The sequence below is a fragment of the Centrocercus urophasianus genome, unplaced genomic scaffold, assembly GCF_019232065.1.
Source record: "Centrocercus urophasianus isolate 14NV4802_14NV808 unplaced genomic scaffold, USGS_Curo_1.0 seq_16, whole genome shotgun sequence".
Lineage (NCBI taxonomy): Eukaryota > Metazoa > Chordata > Aves > Galliformes > Phasianidae > Centrocercus > Centrocercus urophasianus.
The window spans coordinates 15,440,579-15,455,026 of NW_024884711.1; positions in this window are offsets into that span (position 1 = coordinate 15,440,579).

The window sequence follows — 14,448 nt, forward strand, 5'->3', positions numbered from 1 at the left end:
AGGCTTAAAAGCTGATCAGAGCAAAATGTAATCCATCATCAAAAGAAAAAAAAAAAAAAAAAAAAAAAATCACAAAATGACAGGATATTGAGGCTCTCTGGCTAGCCCACTCCCCCCACAGGAACAGGACTAGCAAGAATAGGTTGCTTGCAGCCCTATTCAGCCCCATTCTGGATACCTCCAAGGACAGCCATTCTCCAGCCTCCCCGGGCACTTGATCTAATTTTTGACCACCCTTGTGGTGAAAAAAATTTTCCTAATAGCTACCTGGCATTTCCCATATTCCAGTTGGCATCTGTTGTAGCATTTCTTGTCACCATAGTTTTCTGAGAAAAATCTGACTCTGTCAGTACCCTGAAACAAGGTGATTTGTGAGAGCAGTAAGGTCCCTTTGTAGCTTTCCCTTCTCCAGGCTGAAGAAAGCCTCTCTCTGTACACTATACACCATCCCTGATCAGCTTGGTGTCCCTCCACGGGGCCCATCAATGTGTCATGCCCTCACTCTGGAGTGCCCAGAACTCAAAAGGCTACCACATATTCAATATGATACATGAATGACACATACATGTGCACACACATAAACATATGTGTATATGGAGAGGAAAGGGAAATAATTTGTATTACAAAGTAGTACTGCTTTTTGATTAGACCTTCATTTTTAGGCCCCCATAACTTATATTCAAGTGTTGTCAATGGAAATTTAAATGTAAGAATACTTAAAGTAATTTATTCAAGTTAAAGTTATCTGAGGAAAAAAAAGAAGTAGGTAGCTATGGTTCTTAAACTGCGGACAAATATAATTCTGGGTGAAAACTCATACACACTATCATTGTTTTACCCAGTTGAAGGAAGGTGGAAGACAGATTTTGAAAATGCTCAAATTATTTAAGAAATTACTAAGTGTTTGGGAAATCAGCATTAATCACACCATTACTCCAGAACATTCATAGTGAATGTTATAGTTACCACACGTAATAGTAACAAGTTTTGGTTTTGTTTAACACTGACTTCATGAAAAAAAAAAAAAAATAATAATAATAATAAAAAAAAAAAAAAAAAAAATCAAGAAACTTCTAGAGGTTTTACTTGAAGAGATGTGTCTGTTGTTTTGTACCCCCCCCCCCCATTTGATTATAATCCATGCATCATTTCCATTAATTACAAGGGTGCCAGAATAATATTGCAGACATTTGCAGAGGTGCTTAAGATGGTACTGCGTTTTCTAGAGGCAGAACTCAGGCTTCTGCATATTTTCTTCATTTATTTCTCTCTTCAAATGCTTTTTCTATTCCTGGATAAACCAGTAATCTAATCTTCATTCACTTCAGAAATAAAAGACTTCTAAAAGACATTGCAACTTGCCTGGATATTTATTAATGACTGTTCTTGTTCCATGATTATACAAAGACTGTTTGCACAAAGAAGTCTCACTGGCTTGAGTTAAATACAATATAACGGAACATATTTAGGTCAGTAGAAAATCTTGTTGGAATCCTTTGTATAATCTTAAATCTTTAGCTATATAAACTTTAAATACTTCTCTGAAATAAAAGCAGTGTCAACACAATAACTTATGCTAAAATAACAAAAGCTATTTTTAAGGGCAAATTCTCTCCACATAGTTTTATTTTCAGAGAAGGAAGTCCCATATTTGGAAGGAAACACTTCTTCCTACTACTAAAGCTGTACAGCTGTAATCAATTGCTCCATGAGAGTGCAACCTGATTGCTTCCTTTTGTCTGAAATGAAATTCAGAGAAACAGATTCAGCTGTAGGTGAACTAAATTTCTCTTTATAGACAGTGATTTTTTTTTTTTGCTTCTTGTTTAAATGGCTTTTGGATCATTAAGTTCTGTAATCAGTGAAATTGAAAGTAGGTTCTCAAATACAATGTCTAAGGTGTGTTTTGTCTGTATTTGACAACAAACAAGCCTAATTCAACAAAATATTTTTTGTATTATTTATATAAATTTATTCATATGTACACATAAGTTTTACCCCTATTCTTTTTCTTCCATAGAACCACAACACTGCTATTTGTTTTGTTTTAATTTGTCCTAGGCTCTGGCATTACTGAGGCCATCTAATAGGATTATTTTTTGACTCTTTAGTTGGTGCTGTGAAAAGGAGCAAAGCAACATTCTGCAGCTCAGAATCAAAAGCCATGATCCTCTCTCTCCCTCTCTGTTAGGCTAAACAGCAGCTTTAACCTTGAAGCATCGTGCTGTTGAACATCCTTGGTGCCACACTAAACAAATGAGAAAACCTACCCAAAAACTCTATCAAAAAATAACTTAAGTATCTATATATATGCTCTCATAAATATAATATATATAAATATATATAATATATAATACGTACTATATATTACATACATAAAATATATATTTTATATATAACACATATATATAAAATATATATATAAATAAAAAATATAAAAACTGTATAATCAAAGAATTTTAGGATATTATAATCACAAAATAAACAAGAGAGTTAGGCAAAGCAGACTACAATAACGAAAGAGAATAAATAGAAAGCTTACCCCTATCCTGGGCTCACTCACAAAACACCAGAAGAAGGGATCTCCAGAAGAGATCCTTCCCTTCTGGTAGCCAGCTCTTAAATAGGTCTAGGAGGGGCTGGAGCCTGGCTCCACCCCTTCCAGCAGCACAGTGAATTGCCTTCACCTGTGCTCCTCTGGCTGACTCATGGCTCGCCTCAGGTGATCAATCAGAGGTTCAGGCCGTGACTCAGCAGCTCCCATACATAAAAACTGACTTGGCAAAATTTCTGGAACCCCAAACCTCGAATCTGTGCTGAAGTAGCATTCAGCTCCTATAGGCAAGGATGAAAAGGTTGTCCTTAAATATAACAACCTTGGTCTACTAAAGAAAAAAAAAAAAAAAACACACACTCAACAAGAGGAAGAAGATGTAATGGCCAACGGTCCTAAAGGAGACTGGCTGTTCACAGCTCTTCCCTTACACTACTCATCATCAACCTATATAGATTTCCTCTAACCAATCCAAAGAAAATAACCAAGAAAAAGCAAAGCTTTCATCTATGCCTCTATTTAAAAGCTTTACAGGGTCTGCCAATACATATTAAAAAACAAAACAAAACAAACAAAAAAAAAAAAAAAAAAAACAACACTTGATAACTGCTCTAAGCAGTCAGGTGTAAACACAATTTACTCTGATTCTCATGAGTTAATATCTCAGCAAAGCAGAACTCTGATCATTTAGTTTTATAGATCACAACCAATAGCTGAAAATTAGTCCAGGATCCAGAAAGCAGACAATTCAGGACCATAAGGAAGATTTCTAAGGTGAATAGGAAAGCAAATCTCTCATTTATTTTATACGGTAGCCTCAACCTCTCTTTGAGATGAAGTTTCATAGCAGAGAAGTCTATGGGAAAATGACCAGTGCGCGTAGCAGGCTGCTGAACTAAACAAATCTACTTATAACACTTACACAGCCTTCTTCACACTAGCCATCTGCTCTCCTTTGCACTGGGTCCTCTGTCCCATCAGCTCATCTTAAGAAACAATGAGATTGCCCAGAAGCAATATATACAATCTAGACACCCTTAAACAGGCAGCATTTATCTCTGCTGAGATGAGAGGAAAGGACGAACAGTTTGGTGTCTAACAGTGTAGTCCAAACCTTCTGAAGAGAATAAAATTGACATCTTCTTCTCTTCTAGTGGTTGTACTACTTGGCTCTTGCCATGACAAAGTCACAGCTGTTTGTCCTCATTCATCCTGGATGCTTTCTTCCACAGCTGATAGAGCGCACTGAGCACAAAAGAAACTGAATGTGTACTCTCTAGTGACCACATATATGCATGGAGGGAAACAAGCAAGTATTGTATGAAACTCATTGAGAAAACAAACTTTGGCAACTGGAAATACCCAGCAAGGTATCATCAGCAAGAATCATCTAAAGGATACTTGATTCATATCATTTAGCAAAGAAAACAAGACCATTTTGCAATCCAAGGTAGTGAGGGGCTCAGCACAGATCTAAAATCACCTCCAGAAGGAGATAGTGATGTATTCCTACTCAACTCACAGCTCACTAATCAGAACAATATGGGCCAAGCAGCACTGTGGCTAAAAGACAAAATGATAATTGCCCCCATACAGCATTAAAACTGAAATTAAAAAACACTGGGAAAAGTGTGGCAACAAGAGCATTGGGTAATAATTAGCAAGATTTTCACCGGTAAGTAAGGAAACAGTTTTTTCAATTTTCAAGCAAAATTCAGAGTTTATGGCCCTTAACAAAACTCTGACACCTACTGTGTCATTAACAGACTCAACACTTCTCTATACAATTCTAGAAGTAAAAATGAGATAAGTCATAAGCATCATAAGAGGACATCAGAAGTGTTCCCAAAATGTTATTCTATTGAAAAATTCCAGTAATGAGGATGTGCCCTTCTTGGCACTTCTGCTTCTCCTTCACAAGTAAATAGATCTGACAGAACTGAACAACATCACTCACAGAGAAAGAGGCAGCTCTCCTTTAGTGAGGGACAGTGTAACAATTTGGATGAGGAACACTGCTCTGGACTGACCTAACCTGTCCAGCAAAATGAAATCTGTTAACTACGGTTATGCAGATGCTGTGGTGACAGCATTAACATCCCTGTATTTGCCAAGTCTGGCCGAATGATTCCAGGAATAGATGCAGCCTAGAGCTTTCTACAGGAGGTACCTCATACCTGAAAATAACCTACTGAAGGCAAAGTCTGCTTTATAAAGTGAAGACAGGCACTGGACATACACTAAATAATTTCAGTAGTTTTCAACTCCTTACCCTCAATAAGCTCCTTAAAACTGTCACATCAATTGCTCCTAACTGGAACAGTGATAATAATAACAAAAAAAAAAAAAATAAAAAAAAGCATTTTATTTTCCTCCATTTGATGTACCTATCTGCATCTCCTGTAGACCAAAAAGCTGCCCTCCATTTTGATTTTGACATGTCCTAGCTTATGGAGGTTACAAACTTATGTTTTTGTGATTCTATGTTCTCAAAATCTAAGTTGAGCCACCACCATAGCTGTGTAAGATCAAAGGAGCAAAGGCAGCCACTGCAGAACTGGGGATGTTGCCTGAGTACTAACAACCCTTTAAACGTTTATCAAACACAGAGGAAAGAGGAAAACATATTTGGCTCCTGTTTTCTCAAGCAGCAGAAATAAAGAAAACCTGAACAAAAGTAAAACAAAGTGAATCATAAATTCCCCAATGCTGACCTTTTAAGTTTGACACTGCAGCTCAGAAAACATTAATGTGGGGAAGCAGCTGTGAACTGCCTATAAATCCATTTAGGTGTGGAACCCCTCTGACTTCAGCTGGGCTTGGTTAAGAGGAGGGGGAAACGCAATCCATCTGCTTTCTATGATCAGGGCATGAATGGAAACACTGCAGTGGGATGGTTTGCTATGGCCACATTTCCACATCAGCCTGAGGAAACCTTCTCTTTCCTCCAAAATCCTACCTGAAATGAAATCCTAAGTCAGTTCAGACAGCCTTAACAAGTTTGTGATAATCTCAGCTCCTACTATACACAACACACTACGTTTACAGAGTTTATTACTGTTTTGTACATTTAAAAAAATACTCATTTTCTATTAGTATATTGAAAAAATCATTTCAGGTTCAAAATCTGGGACACAATACTTATGTATACTTCCAAGACAACACAAGGTTAGCATGTAGTTTCTCAAGCAGCAACTAAACTAGTGATGTGCCCCACAAACCAGTGGAAGATAAAGTGAGAACCTGTCAATGCCTTTGAGTACATTTTTACTATCATCACAAGGAGCCACAGTGCACCTGTTAAACATGTAAAAGGTCTCTAATTCTACTCTTCGGTAGATCCACACATCCCTGCACACAAACCTATACAAAGGGAAATACTGAAAATAAAAGTAGAACAAAGAATTCTCACATGTATGCATTGGTGAACCACTTACAGAGAAAAGAAAGCAATTTTTATTGAGCTCAAGTTGTTTTGTTGTCCCCCCTCCCCCCCCATTGGTGAGACTCTCGGTGTTCAAGTTATATGCTGAAAGACAGTTTGGTAGAGAAAATAAACACAAGTAACCTGAGTACAAACCAAGTAGGAGCTCTCATCAGTAAAGAAAAAAAATCTGTTCTGTTTTGTCCCTCCTCAGAAGAAACACAGCAATAAGGATTCTTGTTTCATTATTGCCTTTGTGGGGCTGGCCATGGTCTAGTTACAGCTACATACACAGAAATGGGGGAAAATAACCAAAGACACTGGGACTTTTACCTGCAGATATACACAGACATTATTACAAAGATACATTTCCACTGAAACTTATGCAAGAAAAGATACTAAAAATGAGGAGGGCTATTGAGATACACCATTTTTCCTTCTAGAAGACTAAGTATCTCTATATCTACCAAATATTACTTCTTTCACATACCATAGTTTGAAAAAGTCATTATTGGAAAGTCAGTAAATTGTTTCGGTTGAAATAAGGAGAATTTGAATCTTTTTTCAGTCCTTCCTTCATTAAGAGCTCTTGACATCTAATGGAGAGGCATGTCAGCTTCTTCTGTGTAAGATAACAAAACTCAGATGAGGTTCTGAAGGGTGAGTAATGTCCAAGTTTGTTTCCAAATACTGCATTATGCACAGGCATTTTTTGTTTGTTTGTTTACAAAACAGACCCATGACTTTCTGAGACTATGATGAGCACTTGTTTATGTAAAGCAGGAGCTTCTGCAGCTGTTTACAGATGAAATTATGCAAAGCACTGTATACCTAAAATTACATTCCAGACAGTGGGTATACACAAGTCAGAACATACATTCAGTGAGTGGGGTTTCAAAGTAATTAAGCATCTCCCAACTTCAAACCCTTATACATTGTTAGGCAAATGAAGGGTATATGATATAAAACACGTGAAATGTATTGAAGGAATTCTGAATCCTTCCCAACTGTGCACTCCAGTGAGGTAAAAGGGGGAATCCTTCAGCCTTTGTGGCAATGAGAATTCATGTTTTCTTTGATATGGAGTTGTATGCCTTCCCAAATACAGCAGACAACAAATACTCTTTGAGAAGATAGCAGAGCCCTATTCTTGATCATCTCTCCCCTTCCACGTTTCTCTCACATAAAACTCGTCACACATTTTCTCTCCATTTCTTTTAATTTTTTCTTAATATTTTATTACTGACCCAAGAGTTTCTTCAGTTTGGATTTTTTGTGCAGAACCATTTTAACACTCCCTTTTAGTATCTCAGAGACACTAGTTCTCTTACTGCTGTTCAGTATCTACTTCTAGTGATGCGATGCATTTGCAGATACAAAGAGGTGATTCAAAGTAAACCTTACATAGCAATCTGCTAGATGTAGAGTCAAGTCCGTCTGTAAATGATATAATAGAACCACATAATAGAATTGTTTGAGTTGGAAGGGACCCTTAAAGGCCATCTAGTCCAACTCCCCTGCAATGAACAGACACCTACAGCCAGATTAGGGTGCTTAGAGCCCCATTCAGCCTGACCTGAATGTCTCCAGTGATGGAGCAAGCACCGCTTTTCTGGACAACCAGAAACAACAGTGCTTCACTACCTTTATAGTAAAAAACTTCTTCCTTATAGCCAGTCTGAAGATTACTGGAAAATCATAAATTTTCACCAATAGATCAGTGTTAGATGAGTTCAGTGGTAGCAACCTTCAGACCCCATGATAAACAAAAGATGGAACAGAAGGAAGATAAGCACATCATTTGTAGCTGATTAAAGCTGCCACAAGAAATACATGCTTGTTTGACAGTGATAGTGGTAATTATGATTTGTAATACTTGCAATATCCCAATTCACAACATTCTTGAAGCTGAGCTTCTGACAGTGTTTGTCACAGGAGATTTTTTTGGGGATGTTTACTAAGGTAGAGTTTTCTTTTATTTGAAAATTGATCTTTTCTGAACAATGTCCTGTATATCAACTTTCCAGTGCCATCAGGCTCTATACTCAATGAGCGTGAAACCTCCTGTTAACAAAGTTATCTGTCTTTCTACTCTTAGAGACAGCAGGCCATCCCTAGTGTTATAAGTTGAATTCACATCAAAGCTTTCTTCTCCCTAACCTAATTTGAGGATGTCAGAAAAACAAGCCTTTTAAGAAAAGGAGAAATTCCCTATGCAATTGCTTGCACTCCCGCTCAAACACAGAGGATTCTCTGACCCTCTGTACTTCTGAGGATTTTTGTTGGAATCTATGCCTTGGTGCAGAATTTTCTGTATTGCTGATATTCTTGGCTCAATGAAGAATTTTTTAAATGGGAAATTCTCAGGCCAAACAGAAGGGAGTCTGTGCTGAATTTGCAGGCTCTAAAATACACAACTTTCTCTGAGGAGATCCAGAAATGAAGGATCTGGGGTTTATTAGCTAAATTTTGATCTGGGGCAGAGGAACAGGAAGGAAAAATGGGAGATGGCACTAAGCTCCTACTATGCCTCATGTCTTTGCAGATCACTGATGCTGACAGAACAGCTTTAGGAATGCTTTAAATCATCCTGTAACTACAGCATCATAAATGATCTTCAGGGTCAGAGGGTAGGGGAGTTTGATGTTGTCAGTTGTGATGACACTTTCACTCCCAAGAAAAGAAAACAAGGAAAAGCTCATTCTAACTTACAACTACTTTGGTGAAAATTATACTATAATTTTGATGCATTTTGGGATGAAAGTTTTTTCTGACTGACTTCGTAAGTTAATGTCAGCAGATGTCATAAAGTCAGCTACAAGTTGGGTCCTCAGTTTAGGAACTGGAACAGGTAAGAAATTCAGAATGTGCTTTTGAGACACTGTGAAAACTATTTAACAGGAAGTTTCGCTACATACTATTAGATTTAATTAAATGACAAGGTAAGCTTTCATTGAGATAGACTTACAAAATTGCTATTTCTTTAACTGTTTGTTTTGTTTTTCTCTTTAATGTGTGGGTTCACTGTCTCTGATGTTCTGAAAGAAAAAGTTTTAAAAGTGTGCTTCTCCTCTGGGTTGTAGCAAAATAGAGTAGGTTATTCAATACCCATCTAATTGCAAGTTTTTTTGTGTTTTTTTTTTTTTTTCTAAAACAAAAAAAGACCACTGAAACAGCTTGTTTTTCACAATTCCAAGGCAAGCTAACACTGTAACTGTAGTTTATGGTATAAACCTGAATTAGTCAAAACAAGAGGATTCCTTTTTTCCTAGGATGCTGGTAACTGAAAGGAGAAAGGCAGCTTTGATCTCCTGTTTATCTGAAGATTTGTCCTTCTGAAATTGTGGAAGCCTCTCAAGTTCAACTAAGCAGGATTTCTATCTATTGTTTTGGGGCATCTGGAACTAGTGGGGAATACAGCGCTTTCCCAGCTTCACATTTTATTTTTCCATTGCACCCTGAAGCTACACAGTGCACTGCCAAGAGAAAACTAATTCAGCAGTATAAATTAAAAATAGGATTCTCGTGACACAAAATGCATAAATGTTTTACTTGTATAATGATTTTGCAGCAGTGATGCCTCCATTATGAATTCTTCCCAACTTGTGAGATGCATCTCACATTGCCAACATGCACAGGTAGAGAGAAATAAAATGGTAAAAACTCACATTGAGAAATTAATGAGTGATGCTTTAGGGAAGAGTGCTGGCAACATTTCTTTGTTATATCCAGTTATCCTTGAACTATTTTTCTTTAGAAAAAAACCCTAAGTAAATGTTTCAAGTATGACTTAAAGACTGTAACAATCAGGGCCACATTAAGACTATAATTTTAAGAAGTTTCACATCATTCTTGTGCAAGTCATAACAATGTTCTCAGTAATGCCTCACTATTAGAAATGCAGCTAAAACCAAGTACTTTAAATAAATAATACTGTAAATAAAACTCTGAACTAAGTATTATGATTTTCTTATTATTTAGTTGGGGGTGAAATATCTTTAACAGAAGCTTTATCACCCTCAGGATGCCACAGACAAAGCTACCAAGAGCCTCCAGTTCCCACCTCTAGCTGTCCAGAGAGCACTAGGACAGAACAATCCAGGATTCAGAACATTGTGAACAGATGGCAGCAACCTACCCTCAGATAAGGCCCAGCAGTTACACTCCAGCAGTTATTACCACAATTTAATAACATTTTTACATTAGTAAAAATTCATTATCAGAAAGACCAGCAGTAAGAACACCAACTTTTGGATGCCCCGTCCCTAGAGGTGCTCAAGGCTAGAGTGGATGGGGCCCTGGGCAGCCTGGTCTAATATTAATTGAGGAGGTTGGTGGCCCTGCCTGTGGCACAGCGGGTTGGAGATTCATGATCTTTGAGGTCTCTTCCAACCCTGGCCATTCTGTGATACTGTAAGAGATAGTACACCTAGGGAGAAAAGGAACACCAAACCAAGCTACAAACCATAATCTTATGGAAGATAACAACTAAAATCACCCAAGCATGTTTCTTTATCACAATTGACTTTACATGAAGCACACTTAAAGGTGTGACATTAGTGAAGAACAGATGCAGACCTGGGGTATGCATTTACCAGCAGGTAATCAGATGATCTAGCAATCCACTCAGCCTCATAAAGCCTGAATAGCAGCACAGTCTTTCCTCACCTGCACTCTGCTCTCAGCTGTGTGCAAGATTCTGCCTAAGCAGAAGTAACTGCTGAACCAAGGGTCTTAGTGGCCTTCAAATTAGCTTCAAAAATAAATAAAGCAGGGCCTATCAGCCACTTAAGCTTTTTTTTTCAGCTCCATTTATTTAAAGTATCCTTTCAGATAGCTATTATCACCCCTGAAATAGATTTACCCAGCAATTAGCTGTAGCTTGACAAATCATTTGGGTCCAATTTGCATTTATTTCTCCCACAGAACAAAACAACAAGGGACTAAGTTCCACGTTCCTTTAGTTTGTTCCGTGAATACTGTTGTTTCTATCCCAGTAGAGCTTGAATAAGAAAATGATTATTCATAACAAAGGACCTTAAGATAGACTGGATTTGGTAAGTGATCTAGTCTGTTAAAAATGATTCAACCTCCCAGATGACAGAATTGTTTGAGATGTAAAGGACTTCATCTAGGGACTAAAGGTCACCTACTGCAACTCCCCAGCAGTGAACAGGGGCACCCACAACCAGATGAGGTTGCTCAGAGCCCTGTCCAGCCTGACCTTGAATGTCTCCAGGGATGGGGTGTACACCACCTCTCCAGTCAACTAACTCTGGTGCCTCACCACCCTCACTATAAAAAGCTTCTTCCTTACATCCAATCTAAGTCTCCTCTTTTTTAGTCTGAAACCATTTCTCTTTTTCCTCTCACAACTCTCTTGTCCCAAATGCTTAAATCATAGGAGAAAAAAATGAAGTGGTTTAACTATGAACTTTTTAGCAAAGCACTATAGCTGAATATCTACAAACTCAGGCCCTATAGAGTAGGAGGAAGTAGCAGGAAAAATATACCTACTTGAATCCTTACTCTGTGGGATACTGAGTAGCTCCCAACTCTCCAGCTTAACTGCTGCAAGAACTAAGTACTCTCCCTAGCTCAAAAGGTTTCAAAAATCCAGAGAATTTAACAAGCAAGAAATGAAAACAGACCTACAGCTAACCAACTGAGTTAACACATCAGAAAGCAATTGTGATGTCTATTACAAACAGGTGGCTAACCTTGGATGTTTACTATCCCTGCCTATAGCAGGGGGTTGGAACTAGGTGATCACAGAATCACAGAATCACCCGGGTTGGAAGGGACCTCAAGGATCATGCAGTTCCAACCCCCCTGCCTAGCAGGGCCACCAAACACACACATTCAGATCAGGTTGCCCAGGACCCCGTCCAACCTGGCCTTAAACACATCCAAGGACGGGGCATCCACAACCTCCCTGGGCAGCCCGTTCCAGGGCCTAACCACTCTCTTAAAGGTCCCTTCCAACCCAAACCATTCTGATTACTTGGTTGCTACAAGCCTACTCTGACTTCTTTGTAGGCAGCAAGCGTCCTGTTAACAGGTATTAAAAGTTACTGACACCAACCTAACATCCACCATACTATTGGTTCATAATAGACTTTATTCACACACCTGTTGAACATAGTATTCCAGCCCCATGAAATTCTCACATTTAATACACATTCAAGTTAATCTTGATTCCCTGATTTAGGAATATTCTTTGATTTACATTGGCTGGTTTATGCTGAGATGGTGCCTCTTAATGGGCAAACAAGTACAAAATCTGCAGTCCTGACCTTATTAACAACATAAAGAATCCATGCTTACCAAAAACACTACAGGTTTAAAAAGGCCTACTTGCTTAACTAAACCAGGCAGCTTCCAGTACAGCAGTTTATTGTGGAAGATACTCCTTACCATATTAATTCTTCCTTCTCATACACTATTGCTTTATGCCTTGATCACATGGGCACATACTCAATTTCACAGCATTATTCCCAATGACATCTCACACGGCGTAAAGTTGCAGGACCACAGTCTTACAAGAACAATTCCTTTGCCAAGTTAACTCTAAGTAACAAAATTTCTCTGATAACAGATAGTGGAAAATTAGAAGAATATTTACTTACAAAGTACTTATTCTCAAACCAGGTGGATCAAGTGAGGTGTCTGACATCAAACACTTCCGTATCATTCCCTTCCCACCCCACTCCCCCCCCAAAAAAAAACCAACAAAAACACACATTCACAAAATGCCTAACAGCACCCATTCCCCAATGCTCTAGGCCATAGTTTGCCCTCGTAACACAATGGAAAGCACTATGATAACAGCAGCAAGATCCCAGACTGCTACAACACTCAGCTACAACAGCAGCAAACACAGAAACAAAGGGAAAAAACTACATACCTTCAAAAAGCCTCAGGTATACAGGGATCTCCAGAAAGATACCCTTCCCTTCCCTGCCAACCCTTAAATGAGGTCTGGGAAGGGGTGGATCCTGGCTCTAGCCTTTCCAGTCACTCAAATGCATTGCTTGCACCTGAGCTCTCCTGGATTGGCCCTGCCTTCCTACCAGGTGCTCAATCACTGGTTCAAGCTGTCAGCTAGCATTTTTGCTGCAGCCCTCAACCCTGACAACGTTCTAAGGACCTCTGTGTATCTGCCACCTATTTCCACCCTCACCCCCTAAAAGTGTTTCCATATTGTTAGCAGTTCTGTGGTTCAAAGTCTATCTGCAAACTTTGCTTGCAAACTCTATGACTGAAGTAAAAGTGGTTTTCAATGTGGTGGTTTTTCAATAGTGGTTGCATTTGTACTAAGAGAAAACATTAAGAAAAATACATTTAGAAGAGAGGAAATATCACAAAATGTATGTAAAAGTATGTGAAAAAAAATGAACGTAAAAGAAAATGACTAACCCAACTTAAAGGACAAAGCTTATTTTGTCACCACCACTGACAGGCTCTGTGATACATAGGACACTGTTAAGTTAAACCCGGATGATTATTCACACTTTTGTGTTGTTTGGAAGTGGGCAAATGCTTATTTTCCATCCACTGACCATGCTACTGCATTTTCAGGCTCGGCTACTCTTCAGCTACTGCAGCGTCAGGAACATCCCCACCTGCAACACAGTTAACAAAACAAATGTGGGTTCTATTTCTTCTTATACATACGCTTAATTTTATAGTGCTGAGAACAGTCTGAGGTCGTTAACTGTCAGCAGGATCAGTGCAATTATTTATGTCTATACAATCAACAGAGCTCTATGCAGATTTTGAGGCTTTTTTTTTAGTCACACTTTCGCTCCAAGTAATTAATAACATTGTAGGGCTGTATAAATATAGATAAAGATGATAACAGAACTGGAGTGGGGCAAAAAAAAAAAAAAAAAAAAAAAAAAAAAATTTTTCTGAAAAACACACCCAATTTTTTTTTTTTTTTTCCTTTTAATTTTAAATAAAGCTGTCTGTGAATTTGAGCCTAGGGAGACCTTCATTAAAATCAATTAATCAGCCAGCCTCTCTGCTGAACAGCTTTCCGGAGACAGAGTCAAAATAGGTTTCAGGAGCGCGGTGCGGTCCCCCTGCACTCTCCGAGCCCGCGGGCCGCGCCGCGCCGTGACGTTCCAGCGCTGCCCCCGGGCACCTCGCGGCCCGCCGAGGCCTGGCAGGTGCCCCAAGCCCCGCGCAGGTGAGCGCCGGTTCCCGCGGCCTCGCCTCCCCTCAGCCACCCGGCTGCGTGACCCCGGCCGAAGGCTCCTTGCGCTTTCCGATGCGGCTGAGGCGGCGGCTGTGTGCGGACCGCCCCGCTGCAGCCCGTTCCCTCACCTCGGCGCCCCCCGAGGGGGGAAAGTTGGCGGCCGAGCGCGCCCTCGGCTCCGTGCCGTCGCTTCCGCCGCCCCCGCGTTGAGCCCGGGCGGGTGTCCCCGGCAGCGGCGGCGGCGGCGGCGGCCGTAACCCCCCCCCC